General features: G+C 41.4%; 1 protein-coding gene across 6 annotated transcripts in view; it reads right to left on the reverse strand.

Annotated features, from left to right (window-relative positions):
- TXNDC11 (thioredoxin domain containing 11) overlaps positions 1 to 15,666 on the reverse strand; it is a 66,108-nt gene that overhangs the window by 21,152 nt on the left and 29,290 nt on the right. The gene's annotated exons all lie outside the window — the stretch shown is intronic.

A 15,666-nucleotide genomic window follows, 5' to 3' on the forward strand; every position in this document is an offset into this window, starting at 1 on the left:
CAAAACCCAGTGATCAAATCCTGACGCACAAATTCCCCAGAGCAAAGCTCTTTTTGGGCACCTAGCCTAGACAGAAAAGGAGAAGCCGAAGAAACAACCTCCTGAAACAGACCTCATGTCTACTCCTGTGCACCTGTCTCTGACAAGCACTTGCACTGTGTCCGTCCGTGTCCCCCCGACTCACTAGCCCCACCTGGAAGCCCAGGCACATGCTGTTCTGTCTGGACACTTCCACGGCCAATTCCTTCTCATCATTCAGATCTCAGCTCTGACCCCACCTTCTCTGAGAAGCCCTCCCTGACCACCCGCCTCTCGGAAAACACTCAGAGGATGGTCTGGAAGGGGAAACTGGGGCTCCCTCCTGACTCAGGTCCTCTCTCTACCATTACTCTAATTTTTTTTGTTGTTGTTGTGGTACGCGGGCCTCTCACTGTTGTGGCCTCTCCCGCTGCAGAGCACAGGCTCTGGACGCGCAGGCTCAGTGGCCATGGCTCACGGGCCCAGCCACTCCGCGGCATGTGGGATCTTCCCGGACCGGGGCACGAACCCGTGTCCCCTGCATCGGCAGGTGGACTCCCAACCACTGCGCCACCAGGGAAGCCCTACTCTAATTTTTTAATAGCACTTATTAACTGGTACATAATCCTACTGATTTATTTAGATTTTCTTTGGTCTAACTTCCTCTTAAGTTCTGTGAAATTAGAAACCTTGTTTATTGCTGTTACCCCAGCACGTAAAGCAGTGTCTGGGCATCTGCATATTGACCTCTTGATTAATAAATATTAGTTAAATGAATCAATCTAGCATATATAGTAACTCATATAAATTAGTAAGAAAAAGAAAGCGGTTAAAAATGGTCAAATCACAGAAAAAGAAATATAAAAGGCTAAAAATACACTCAACCTCACTATTTCAGAGGAAAGCAAATGAGAACAAAATGCCACTTTTCACCTTCAAAATGCCCAAAATTTGAGACACAGGAAATATCAAATATTGATGACCAGCAGAGAAACGAGTACTCTGATGCAAAGTTGGTGGAAAGGGTAAAATGGCAGCCGCTTGGGAGAGCATCTGCTGTAGTGACCACAGTGGGACAGGGACACAGCCTGCAGCCCCACAGCTCCACTTCTTAAGTGTCTACACATGTGCACCAAGAGACAAGCAAGGACAGTCACCAAGAAGTACTCTGCAGCTGTTAAAAACAGTGGGGCAGGGCTATCTATACAACATGAATAGATTTTCTAAGACACATATAAGAAAAAAAGCAAGCTGAAGAAAGATAAAGTACACCTTTTATGTGGAAAAAAGCGTCACACATAAAATGTTTTCCCCTTCAGGCACGTATGTTTAGAAATGTATACAGAATCTGAAAGGATAATAAAAACTGTTTCGTGTTGGGGGATGGAGATCAAAGGGGACTTTATTCTTAGGTGTGAAGCTTTCTTTTTCCCCCCCAAGGAGTATATTTAATGTAATATTTGTGTGATTAAGAACTGACTAAAATATCTAGTATTAAAGGAGGTGGATAAGACAGTGTAGGAAAAGGTGCATTCTTTCCTACCCCCTTTCTGCTTTATTAGCAAACGTTAAATAAAATATCAGTTAAACTTTAAATGCTACCAACTGATATCTAAGTAGTTAAAATATGTAGGTGCTAAACACACGAAGTTTCTAGCTTAACCACACGGCCCATCTTCCAGCAGTGGCGGCATCTTCCTCTCAGAGGAGGAGTGGCTGTTGAGGATGAGGTGAGAGTGACCGTGTCCCTAGCAGCGGCTGGACAATCTAGCACAAACCCGATGAGTTTAAAATGGCACAAAACCAAAGAAACACAAGAAGAGGAAATCAGAAATGGGGCTTCCCTGGTGGCACAGTGGCTAAGACTCCACGCTCCCAATGCAGGGGGCCCGGGTTCAATTCCTGATCGGGGAACTGGATCTCGCGTGCCGCAACAAAGATCCCGTGCATCACAATTGTAAGACCTGGCACAGCCAAATAAAAATAAGTAAATATTAAAGAAAAAAAAGAATAAACCAGAAATGACGGAAATGGCTTACTTACAGGGTGGGTGGCAAAGGGGGGGTGGGTAATGGGAACTGGAGAACAGGGGTGAGGCAGCCTGACCTTCCTCTGAGTATCAGAACCATGGCAAAGCTCACAGCCTTCACACACGCAAAAACTAAAATCATGATACCAACCAGCATGTGTGGGGATCCAGTGGGGAACACAAGCACTAACAAACCAACCTAGCTGTACTGCAAATGCATCACACCTCAGTGAAGGGGTGGTGAGTGGGGAGAAAGAACTGAACCAGAAGAGAACAGCAAACGGTATCTTGACTGAATACTGTAAAACTAAAGACGATGAGAGCCAGGCTTCTCAGGGCAGGAGAAAAGTTACATACGAAGAGGGGCAATCTAAAATAAACTCTGTGGTGTTAAACTGGAATCAGAAAAAATTAGTATAAACTTATGAACTTTTGTATAACCTTACGACTTATGACACAGATAACAGATACAGAACTATGGAGGCATGCATGTATGTGGGTATAAATACATATATGTCCTAGCTCTTTCTGCTGAAAGGGCCTAGAAGTAATGACACCTAATACTGAAGAGCATATCTTGTACCCAGATCTGGGTTTCTAAATGTCACTCTCCAATAAAAAGAAACCAGGGCTTATTGGAGAAGAGGCTGATCCCAGAGCTGGGGCAAAGGAAGTACAAGATGAGCCTGAAACATCTTGTCAAGTCAGAACGAAAGATGTGCTCATAAAAGGAGGGGGATATGTTCAAAGGACACAGGCGCCAACCTAAGATGCTCCTAATGGCCAAAGCCAGAACAATTTGAGCAACAAAATAAACAACCAGTATTTTTCAAAAGTGTCAATATCATGAAAGACAAGGAAAGAGTGAGGAATTGTTATAGGAGGAGACTAATTAAATGTGATGTAGGATCCCAGATCAGATCCTGGAACAGAAAACAGTCATTAGTGAAAACACTGGCAAAATTCAATAACATCTGCAGTTTAGTTAATAATCCTGCACCAATGTTAATTTCTTAGTTTTGGCAAAAGCACCCTAACAAATGGTTAAATAATATGTTAACAATGGGGGAAGCTAAGTGAAGGCGGGACGTTAGGAAACTCCCTGTTCTATTCTTCCAACTTTTCTGCAAGCATAAAATTAGTTCAAAATTTAAATTTAAAAAAATGGCATAGGGCTTCCCTGGTGGCACAGTGGTTGAGAGTCCACCTGCCGATGCAGGGGACACGGATTCGTGCCCCGGTCCGGGAAGATCCCACATGCCGCGGAGCAGCTGGGCTCATGAGCCATGGCCGCTGAGCCTGCGCGTCCAGAGCCTGTGCTCCGCAACGGGAGAGGCCACAACAGTGAGAGGCCTGCATACCGGAAAAAAAAAAAAAAAAAAAAGGCATAACATATAAGTTCAGATTCCAAAGCTGTCAGAAGAAAAAGCAGGACCCAAGAGAGGATATGAATTGGTAGAAGCAAAGACACCACTCTCCAGGAGAGGGCTGAATTTTGGTAGACTGGCATCAATAAAGAGAGGAGTGAAGGAAAAGCAGCCAGTAGGAAACTCATTTGATAGTCCGCCAAAGTCACCAACATGATTTATTGGAGCAGAGGAATAAGTAGTGACAGCTTGACTCAAAAGTTGAAAGGGTTCATTCAAAAACCTGTTTAACTGCATTAATAAGAATGGACAGGGCTTCCCTGGTGGCGCAGTGGTTGAGAGTCCACCTGCCGATGTAGAGGACGCAGGTTCGTGCCCCGGTCCGGGAAGATCCCACATGCCGCAGAGCAGCTGGGCCCGTGAGCCATGGCCGCTGAGCCTGCACGTCCGGAGCCCGTGCTGTGCAGCGGGAGAGGCCACAACAGTGAGAGGCCCGTGTACCGCAAAAAAAAAAAAAGAATGGACAGCTGCCTGCACAGAGCAGATTCTAACATGCCCAAACATGTTATAATTTCAAAATTTTATTTTTTACAGAGAAATTTACAAAAATCACACATTTTTAAAGTTCCTGCATACAGTGGAAATCTTGCTGGAAGAAGCAGCTTAAGTTTGCAGTCCCATGTGTACAAGGAGTACATGAATTAGCAGAGAAAGTTTACAGTGTCAAAATGACACAAGAAAGTAAAACTTCTCATCTCCATATCCAGAACATTCTGTTAAGCAGGGCTCCAGGGCTTTCTACAATAGGGGCCTTTGTCATTTATAAAATGAGTAATTTTGTCCTAAAATGAATGAAGCTTTAATACTTTAATTAAGGTCTTTGAATGTGTTAATAATTAAAAATAAATTCAGAATCATGCTCTCCCCTCCCCCAACAATGGTCCAACACAATGGCATGACCCTATTCAGTTAATAATAATAATAATATGGGCTTCCCTGGTGGCGCAGTGGTTGAGAGTCTGCCTGGCGATGCAGGGGACATGGGTTCATGCCCCGGTCCGGGAAGATCCCACATGCCGCGGAGCAGGCTAGGCCCATGAGCCATGGCCACTGAGCCTGCGCGTCCGGAGCCTGTTCTCCGCAACAGGAGAGGCCACAACAGTGAGAGGCCCGCGTACCACAAAAAAAAATAATAAATCAATAAAATAATAATAAAATTTCCAAACTTGCACAAGTCTCTTAGATAGCCTCATCCACCAGAGTACAGACAGCAGAAGAACTACAATCCTGCAGCCTGTGGAACAAAAACCACATTCACAGAAAGATAGACAAGATGAAAAGGCAGAGGGCTATGTACCAGATGAAGGAACAAGATAAAACCCCAGAAAAACAACTTAATGAAGTAGAGATAGGCAACCTTCCAGAAAAATAATTCAGAATAATGATAGTAAAGATGATCCAGGACCTCGGAAAAAGAATGGAGGCAAATATCGAGAAGATGCAAGAAATGTTTAACAAAGATCTAGAAGAATTAAAAAACAAACAAACAGAGATAAACAATACAATAACTGAAATGAAAACTACACTAGAAGAAATCAATAGCAGAATAACAGGCAGAAGAACGGATAAGTGACCTGGAAGACAGAATGGTGGAATTCACTGCTGCAGAACAGAATAAAGAAAAAAGAATGAAAAGAAATGAAGACAGCCTAAGAGACCCCTGGGACAACATTAAACGCAAAAACATTCGCATTATAGTGGTCCCAGAAGGAGAAGAGAGAAAGGACCCAAGAAAATATTTGAAGAAATTATAGTCGAAAACTTCCCTAACATGGGAAAGGAAATCCAGGAAGCGTAGAGAGTCCCATACAGGATAAACCCAAGGAGAAACATGCCAAGACACGCAGTAATCAAATTGGCAAAAATTAAAGACAAAGAAACATTACTGAAAGCAGCAAGGGAAAAATGGCAAATAACATACAAGGGAACTCCCATAAGGTTAACAGCTGTTTTCTCAGCAGAAACTCTACAAGCCAGAAGGGAGTGGCATGATATACTTAAAGTGATGAAAGGGAAGAACCTACAACCAAGATTACTCCACCCTGCAAGGATCTCATTCAGATTCGATGGAGAAATCAAAAGCTTTACAGACAAGCGAAAGCTAAGAGAGTTCAGCACCACCAAAACAGCTCTACAACAAGTGCTAAAGGAACCTCTCTAAGTGGGAAACAAGAGAAGAAAAGGACCTACAAAAACAAACCCAAAACATTTAAGAAAATGGTCATAGGAACATACATATCGATAATTACCTTAAACATGTATGGATTAAATCCTCCAACCAAAAGACACAGGCTTTCTGAATGGATACAAAAACAAGACCCATATATATACTGTCTACAAGAGACGCACTTCAGACCTAGGGGCACATACAGACTGAAAGTGAGGGGATGGAAAAAGATATTCCATGCAAATGGCAATCAAAAGAAAGCTGGAGTAGCAATACTCATACCCGATAAAATACTTTAAAATAAAGAATGTTACAAGAGACAAGGGAGGACACTACATAATGATCAAGGGATCAATCCAAGAAGAAGATATAACAATTATAAATATATATGCCCCCAACATAGGCGCACTTCAATACATAAGGCAACTGCTAACAGCTATAAAAGAGGAAATCGACAGTAACACAATACTAGTGGGGGACTTTAATAACACCTCAGTTACACCAATGGACAGATCATCCAAACAGAAAATTAACAAGGAAAGACAAGATTTAAATGACACAATAGACCCGATAGATTTAATTGATATTTATAGGACATTCCATCCAAAAACAGTAGATTACACTTTCTTCTCAAGTGCACACGGAACATTCTCCAGGACAGATCACATCTTGGGTCACAAATCAAGCCTCAGTAAATTTAAGAAAACTGAAATCATATCAAGCATCTTTTCTGACCACAATGCTATGAGACTAGAAGTGAATTACAGGGAAAAAAACGTAAAAAACAAACACATGGAGGCTAAACAATACGTTACTAAATAACCAAGAGATCACTGAAGAAATCAAAAAATACCTAGAGACAAATGACAATGGAGACACGACGACCCAAAACCTATGGGATGCAGCAAAAGCAGTTCTAAGAGGGAAGTTTATACCAATACAAGCCTACCTCAAGAAACAAAAAAATCTCAAATAAACAATCTAACCTTGCACCTAAAGGAACTAGAGAAAGAAGAACAAACAAAACCCAAAGTTAGCAAAAGGAAAGAAATCATAAAGATCAGAGCAGAAATAAATGAAATAGAAACAAAGAAAACAATAGCAAAGATCAATAAAACTAAAAGTTGGTTCTTTGAGAAGATAAACAAAATTGATAAACCATTAGCCAGACTCATCAAGGAGGAGAAAACTCAAATCAATAAAATTAGAAATGAAAAAGGAGAAGTTACAACAGACACCACAGAAATACAAAGCATCCTAAGAGACTACTACAAGCAACTCTATGCCAATAAAATGGACAACCTGGAAGAAATGGACAAATTCTTAGAAAGGTAGAACCTTCCAAGACTGAACCAGGAAAAAATAGAACATATGAACAGACCAATCATAAGTAATGAAATTGAAACTGTGATAAAAAATCTTCCAACAAACAAAAGTCCAGGACCAGATGGCTTCACAGGTGAATTCTATCAAACATTTAGAGAAGAGCTAACACCCATCCTTCTCAAACTCTTCCAAAAAACTGCAGAGGAAGGAACACTCCCAAAATCATTCTATGAGGCCACCATCACCCTGATACCAAAGCCAGACAAAGATACTACAAAAAAAGAAAATTACAGACCAATATCACTGATGAATATAGATGCAAATATCCTCAACAAAATACTAGCAAACAGAATCCAACAACATACTAAAAGATCATACACCATGATCAAGTGGGATTTATCCCAGGGATGCAAGGACTCTTCAATATATGCAAATCAATCAATGTGATAAACCATATTAAGAAATTGAAGAACAAAAACCATATGATCATCTCAATAGATGCAGAAAAAGCTTTTGACAAAATTCAACACCCATTTATGATAAAAATTCTCCAGAAAGTGGGCAAAGAGGAAATCTACCTCAACATAATAAAGAAAAAAAAAATCTCAATAAACTGTTAGCCAGGTAACTGGCCAGTTATAGTCTCTATTAACCATCCAGTGCAAGGTGTCAGAAAGACACCTGCAAGATGTAACAACATCTTGAAAGAACATCTGGGTGAAGGCAGTAGTTACTGAGCAGTTTCTGTAGCAGGTCACACAGACACTAAGTAGGTCAAGGTGACCACAGCATGAAGACTGCTGCCTGCTACAAAAGGTGCTGAGTCCTTGGCCCTGTGTCCCTCAGCTACAAGGCAACCCACTGCACACACAGCCACCACTAGGCTCCCCATGAGACGTGGGGTGAGCAGAATGAATACTATCATGCTGATTCGCTGTCTGTGTGCTTTGAGTAACAAACAGCCTTTCTTTGATCCATTAAACATTGTCTACTTTTAGCATGTATTGTAGGTTTACCCTTTGCTATCTTTTATGAGACTAGGGTTCTTTTCTGCCACTAACAGAATGCTCTACCCCTGCTTCCCACGCCCCCATAGGTGGAGCTTCCGCTGACCTTCTTGTACCTTCCACACACCACTGTCACCATTTACCTCATGGCAACCACCAAGGATGCATCGAGAATGGAAAGATCTGAAATTCCATCTGGTTTCCATTCAGATTCATCTGGCTCACTTGTGACCTTTCTGGTGTGCATTCAGGTTTTTTGTTTTTGGCCACTGCCTAATGTTTTAATATGAGACTACTTCATTTTGCTTAAAACCACTGCTTTAAATTCAATTTTTAATATTAAAACTTCAGTTCAGTATTAAGGTAAAGCAAACACATTCTGAGGCAAGACCTCAGTGAGGCAAAATATTAAAATTCTCAAACATTCCAGAAAGAACAAGAATTCGTCTCTTCTGTTAGCAAAAGAGAATAGTTTTTTCTTTTTATTGAAGTACAGTTGATTTACAATATTGTATGTTTCAAGTGTATAGCAAAGTGATTCAGATATGTACATATGTATATATATATTTATTTCAGATTATTTTCTACTAATATATTTTTAACTGTGCTTTAAAGTTAATAATAAAGCGTCCTGCCAGAAGCAAAGCTACACAATTCGCACTCAGCAACTACCAGATTACCAAGACTACCAGGAGGACACTCTGAAGCATTAACTCAAGGATGTGCCTGCAGGAAGGAGACTCAGTATCTTAGGAAATAACTGTTTTCCCCAGGATACTTGGATAATGAGGCCTAGGCCCTGAGTGCACTGTCCTATGTCGTAGCCACTAACCATATGTGGCTAATGAGCACTTGAAATATGAGCAACCGAGGGACTAAATTTTAACTTTATTTGATTTTAATTAATTTAATTTAAAAGTGATACTCAATTCAGTTATCAGAAAATGTTTAAGTATGTTTAAGACAACATGGGTATGTAACCTGAAGCTAATATAATATTGTAAATCAACTATATTTCAATAAAATAAGTAAAATGAAACAATATAAATATTTGGTATATAAATCACTTTTTCAACTGTAAATTTTATGAACTCTAAATACAGATCACGTATGTCCAATGAACATTTAGCAGCTGAATTGAGATGGGGCTGTTAAGTATAAAAGACTTGGTTCAAAAAAAAAAAAAGTTAAACATCTCAATAGTTTTTATGCTGATTACATGTTGAAATGCTAATAATTTGGGTACACTGGGTTAAATAAAATATAAATTATTAAATTAATTTTACCTATTTCTTCTTAAATTTTAACACAGCCACCAGGAAATTTTTAAATACCTCCATCGTTCATCTTATAGTTCTCCTGGACTGTGCCAAGGTGGCAATGATGAAAAAGCAAGATTCATGTAACTCAGGAAGATTAGGCTAAGATAATAAGCCCATTAGCCAGTAAATCTTAATAATGGACAATTATCTGGGAAGGAAACATAAGACAAAGATTTTTTCGTGAATGATTATTTTTAAGAGCAGAGAATGATTATTTTAAAGAATGTGTCCCACTCTCTCCTTCGGAAAGGAAAAGGTGGGACTCTAAACCTTGTGACTCTGGGTATAAACTGCCGAGCTTCTGAAATTAATTCTTTCTCAGAGGGCTAGAGTAAACAGCACTTGGTGTCCTACAAAGTAAGGTACCCAAGGATACAATGAAGTAATGAGCAGAAATGCTGGAACTGAACAACATGGAAATTTTTACATCAGGAATGGCCATCTGCTCTCCAGGAGGCTTTCATGTAAGCTAATCTCTCAGGGATCATAGGACAAAATGGAATATCAGGTCAAGAAAAATACTGATAAAGGAAACTGCTAACAAATAAACCATGAAATACTTCAAAACTGAATACCACTGGGTTAAGTCACATGGCTTTTAATCTACATGGCTAAGTTATTTACTCCCTGGGAAAAATTCTCTCACTTCTTTTTTTTTTTTTTTGCGGTACACGGGCCTCTCACTGTTGTGGCCTCTCCTGTTGCGGAGCACAGGCTCCGGACGCGCAGGCTCAGTGGCCATGGCTCACGGGCCCAGCCGCTCCGTGGCATGTGGGATCCTCCCGGACCGGGGCACAAACCCGTGTCCCCTGCATCGGCAGGCGGACTCTCAACCACTGCGCCACCAGGGAAGCCCTCTCTCACTTCTTTACTCTGGGAAGTAGTGACACCCCCAAAGGCAAACCTGTATTGTGGTACCTTCCACCCTGGCAACGATTCTCATTTTACTCTATACTCTGCCATTTTTATTAACTTCTGCTTTCCCACTCTTCTTTACAAGGTTTTGGACAAGGAAGAAAAAGGAAAACGACAGGATTATGTAAGAAGGAATAACAACAGCCCCTCCAAGATTACTCAGCATTTACATGGTGATTCATCATCATTCGCTAGATGATTTCACACACTTTAAATGCATTCATTAAAATGAAAAAATCTTCAAAGAAATGCAATAGTTTATAGAAATGTTTGTTTTCAATGTATGAACTATAGCTATTGCTTGCATTTTTTTCCACAGAAATCTGACTGAGATTTGTATACTGTCAAAATTCTCTTTTCTTTTTTCTATTTTTGGCTGCGCCACATGCCTTGTAGGATCTCAGTTCCCCAACCAGGGATTGAACCCGGGCCACAGCAGTGAAAGCACTGAATCCTGACCACTAGACCACCAGGGAACTCCCTCAAAATTCTTAATATAAAGCACAAAGCAATTATCTAGAAAAAAACTCTGGCATATGGGCACCAGAGATACAATATGCACATTCTGGTACATGCCAAAATACTGCTAAACTCTAAGTAAACATTTAACTCCTTAGCTGTGATTTTTCTCTTTCTTGTGAGTTAGAGGAGGGCAAGAAAAATATAGTTCCAAATACATAATTTTAGGGGAACATAAACTACAGAAATATGCACTGTTCTATATACTGACATGACAGTAAACTTAACACCCTCACACCATTGTTCTCATTTAACCAGAGCATAATATTAAAATGATCAATTCAAATATGTCCCTTGTGTGTATTTCAATTAAATTCCTTTTTTAAAAAAAAAACAAAAAACCCTCAGGGAGGCAAAGACTTCACAAAAGAAACACATCTGCTTAGAAATCCCTCCTCCATCCCCTCTTATGCTGCTCTTAGGGTCTAGCATAGGTGTCACATATTCTTCTTTTTTAAATAACTCTTTACAAATATAAAAACAATGCTTAGCTCCCAGGTCTAAAAAAAAACAGGCCAAGGGCCAATGCATTTTCAAGCTGAAGTTTCCTTTAGAGGCAACTGGGGCAAAGTTCCTTTATCCTGCAGATGGGGAACCTGAAGACCAGTGAGAAGGGGTGACTGGTGAGCTGTGGTCACACAGGACAGCTGCCACTAACATGACTGATCAGGACAGTCAGTTTCTGCCTACTTGTTAGGAAGATACTACTAAAGTCTAAGGGAAAATCAGAAAACAACGTTGGTTGCTAAGTGGGAGACACAGCCAACGAGTGCAACAGGAGTTCCAAGAAGGGAGCCAGTGGATGGAAATCTCCACTTGATGTCCACAGTGTGCCAGACATCATGCTGGCTGGGCAATATTTACAAATCCCAGAGGACTTCAGTTAGGCCTTGAAAAATTAGGAAGGCAGATAATAACTAGGGCAAGGCATTGCATTTTAAGCAGTATCATGGGCAAAGACCTGGAGGTAGGAATCACCATATTGTGCCACCTGTCCCACCTCCGGAGATTACAGAGGCAGATGGAGTGATGTGGTCCTGGATTCCTATCTCACTCCTCATTTACTGGTACGTGACTATATCAAGTTGCTATTTCTGCTGTAACAAATTACCACTAACTTAGTAGTTTAAAAAAACATAAATTTATCTTACAGTTCTGAAGGTCGAAGTCCAAAATGGGCCTCATTGGGCTAAAATCAAGGTACAGCAGGTAATGTTCCTTCTGGAGGCTCTAGGGGAGAATGCATCTCCTTGCCTTTCCTACCATTTAGAGGCTACCTGCATTCCTTGGCTTGAGGCTACCTGCATTGGCTTGTGGCCCTTTCCGTTTCAAAACCAGTAATGGCCGGACAAGTCCTTCTCATACTGCATCACTCTGACAATATTCTTTGCCTCTCAATGCCACCTTTAAGAATCGTTCTGATTACACTGGGCCTACTCAGATAATCCAGGATAATCTCCCTTTCTCAATGTCAGCTGATTAGCAACCCAAATCCATAGGCAACCTCAATTTCCTCTTGCCATGTAATGTAACATATTCACAGGTCCTGGGGATTAGAATGTGGACATCTCTGGGGAGCCACTCTTCTGCCTCACAGCGTCCTGGATTCTGTTAACAACCTCCTCCAAGCCTCAGCTTCCTCACCTGAGACAGTAACACTGAGATAATAACAGTTTCTACTTCAAAGAGTGGCACCGAAGACTGGATCATCCAGGTAAAGCCCTCCGTCCAGTATCAGCTTATCACGCTCAGTGTTACATAACAAGTGGTCAAGTGGAGACCAGAACGGGGTTTGTCTGCACCGAGTCGAGTCGTTTCACTATAAGTTTGTGACTTTATTATAGAAGGTGATCCCTGAGAGGTTTCTAAGATTTTAGTGCTTTTGGTTCTTTGTCTAGGAGTCTCATTTCAGCTTAAACAAAACAAAAAAACCAAAACCCCCCAAAAACCTTGAAGAAATAGGATCAAAAATCAAAACACACACATACACACTACTAAAACAGGACACCTTTAAAAAGGTAGAAAATACCACAAGACAATTAGAAAGTAAAGATGGTGTAATTTTTCAAATACACGGGTTCAAGGAATCAAAGTTTCTACAAATGGGCACTAAATTTAGTTCTGAGCTCTCCGCACCCCTTTTGCTCTTCTCAACGCCGCCTATCTTCCACTCTCCCGTTTCTTACACACTTACCTGAAGGCTGACCCCTCATTCTCCTGGGAAATCCTCCCCACCTCCAGTCTTCCCTGAACTGATCCGGACGCCCTACCTCCGTGCTCCGACGAAGCCTGTCACAGACGTGTCACTGCACTCACATTGTGGGTAAGCCCACCTGTTGGCCACACTAGCTGGTGGCACCCCGATGGTGAGGAACAAGTTTTACTCCTCTTTACGGCTGTAGCACAAAGTGGATCCTCAAATGTTTGTTGAATTAATAAGTCATGCTTCTGAAGCTAATTCAAAGTGCGGGGATGTCTGGTTTTGGCCTTAGTGCTTATCTAGCAGCACTTACAAGGCTTAAGAGATGTCATAATAGGAATAAAAGCATTTCCTATGAAATATGATCACATCCTTGCTAAAATAATAGCAACATAATTAAAAAGTCAATTTTAGGTATGGGAACAAAAGGTATGGAATTTCTAATGTGTATTAATCAGTACCCAGAGGGCCTCAGAACACAGGCAGCTAGTTAGAAAAAGATTTCCCTCTTTAAGCGAGTACAGTGACAACAAACGAGATTATGTGGGAAAACCAGTGACCTAGAACCTGTTTCATTCACGGAGAATTGTTAAACCCAATGCTTGGTCCAAACTCCCAAGAGTGAGACCCAGGAACCTGAGAAAATAAAGCAATTTCAGAGTCAACCTTGCCTAAGAAGTCAATCCCTTGTCTTTCCAATGACTTTAAGAATGTCACTTTCAGGATAAGAAAATCCTACTTTTCAGACCTCTTGATGTTGTACAAAGTTTCACAATCTAACAGAAAAGTGCTCCAAAAAAGCTTTATTTGTGAAAAAGGATATGGAGGAGGGAGCTTCTTGTGCCCTGACTCAATTCTACCAGCAAATCACAGCACCATCAGACGCCACCTAGTGGAGTAGAGGGACCCTACACTGGAATTACTTCTTCCTCTAAAAAATTCATTACAACAGTATTTTCCAAAGGTGTTCCTTAGAAAACTAATGCCACAAGGTTCCCTGTCAACTATGTTTAGGAATTCCTAAAGGTGAATGAAGGGAGTGGAAACGACGTCTTTAGTTAACAGTTTAGTGTATTTTGAAGATGACATTTAAGTATCATGTGAATTTCAATTCAATCCATGAGAACTCTAGTGTCGGGATGGCGAGAAGCCAAGAAAAAAGAGTAAGGAGAATGAGCCAGGCAGGGACTCCATCTAGTCCAGTGGGAGTGATTCCTGCACACTGGTCTATGGAACCTGAAAGGCCAGGCATGAGGAGAAGTGGTGGTGGGAGGGGATCCAAAATGACTCAACATCCCTCTGCCAAAATCACTCCAACCTGAGCAATTTCAAGGTAAAGTATCATTTAACTAGTCATTCATTCAAACTTTTAGCTAAATTGTTAAGAGTTGTAGGAGAAAGACAACAAAACCTTGGCCTCAAGGCGCTCAATAAATACTGTCTGAACAAACCAGCTCAAATTTTGGTGGGACAGATGTGCAGTCAGTTCCACAGCAAGAACACCATGCAGTACTGTCATCCCTTGGTGTCCACAGGGAATTGGTTCCAGCTCCCCATTCCCCTTAGATACCAAAATCCATGGATGTTCAAGTCCCTTATATAAAATGGCATAGTGGGCTTCCCTGGTGGTGCAGTGTTTGAGAGTCTGCCTGCTGATGCAGGGGACACGGGTTCGTGCCCCGGTCCGGGAAGATCCCACATGCCGCGGAGCGGCTGGGCCCGTGAGCCATGGCTGCTGAGCCTGTGCTCCGCAACGGGAGAGGCCACAACAGTGAGAGGCCCGCGTACAGCAAAAAAAAAAAAAAAAGAAAAAAGAAAAAAAAAAATGGCATAGTATTTGCATGTAACCTATACACGTCCTCTGGTATACTTTAAATCACCTCTAGATTACTTATAACAACTAATAGACTGTAAATGCTAAGTAAACAGTTGTAATTACAACACAATGCTATGGAAGTAGTTGCCAGGTACATGATACATTCAATTTTTGCTTTTTGGAGCTTTCTGGAATTTTCTTTTCCCTAATATTTTTGATCCAGGATTGGCTGGATCCAAAAGTAAAGAACCTGTGGATACGGAGGGCCAACTACACAAAAAACAGCAGATATAGAGTGCTCCAGGAAAAGGGAAGAGGAAGACCTGTGTCTGCTAGTCGGTCAAGGTACATACTATCTGGTGTAGATGCTTTTAAGAAAACAGACACAGTACTTACTTCAGGTGCTTTCAGCCAAAGGCTTTCTCATTAAACTGCTACAGATTTTCAGACTATTACTTTATTCACACACAACATACTTCACACATGATGTGGCCTTGTAAAACAAGCATTTACCCTTACCTCCACCCTCTCCAATTTTACAGACAGAGAAACTCAAACACAGAAAAGTTAAATGTTTTGTTCAAGTTTATAACCCTGCCAGGGGTAGACAAAGGCTAAGGACCAGATACTGCCAGATCCCAGGCCACTGCTTGTCCCCCAGGCGGCACTGCATTCCTTTTGAACAAAATTTGTTGCAAATTTTCTCTTTTAAAAGGTCACTGGGGCTTCCCTGGTGGCGCAGTGGTTGAGAGTCCACCTGCCGATGCAGGGGACACGGGTTCGTGCCCCGGTCCGGGAGGATCCCACATGCCGCAGAGCGGCTGGGCCCGTGAGCCATGGCCGCTGATCCTGTGCATCCGGAGCCTGTGCTCCGCAACGGGAGAGGCCACAACAGTGAGAGGCCCGCGTACCGCAAAAAA

Source organism: Orcinus orca, chromosome 16 (genome assembly GCF_937001465.1).
Source record: "Orcinus orca chromosome 16, mOrcOrc1.1, whole genome shotgun sequence".
Classification (NCBI taxonomy): domain Eukaryota; kingdom Metazoa; phylum Chordata; class Mammalia; order Artiodactyla; family Delphinidae; genus Orcinus; species Orcinus orca.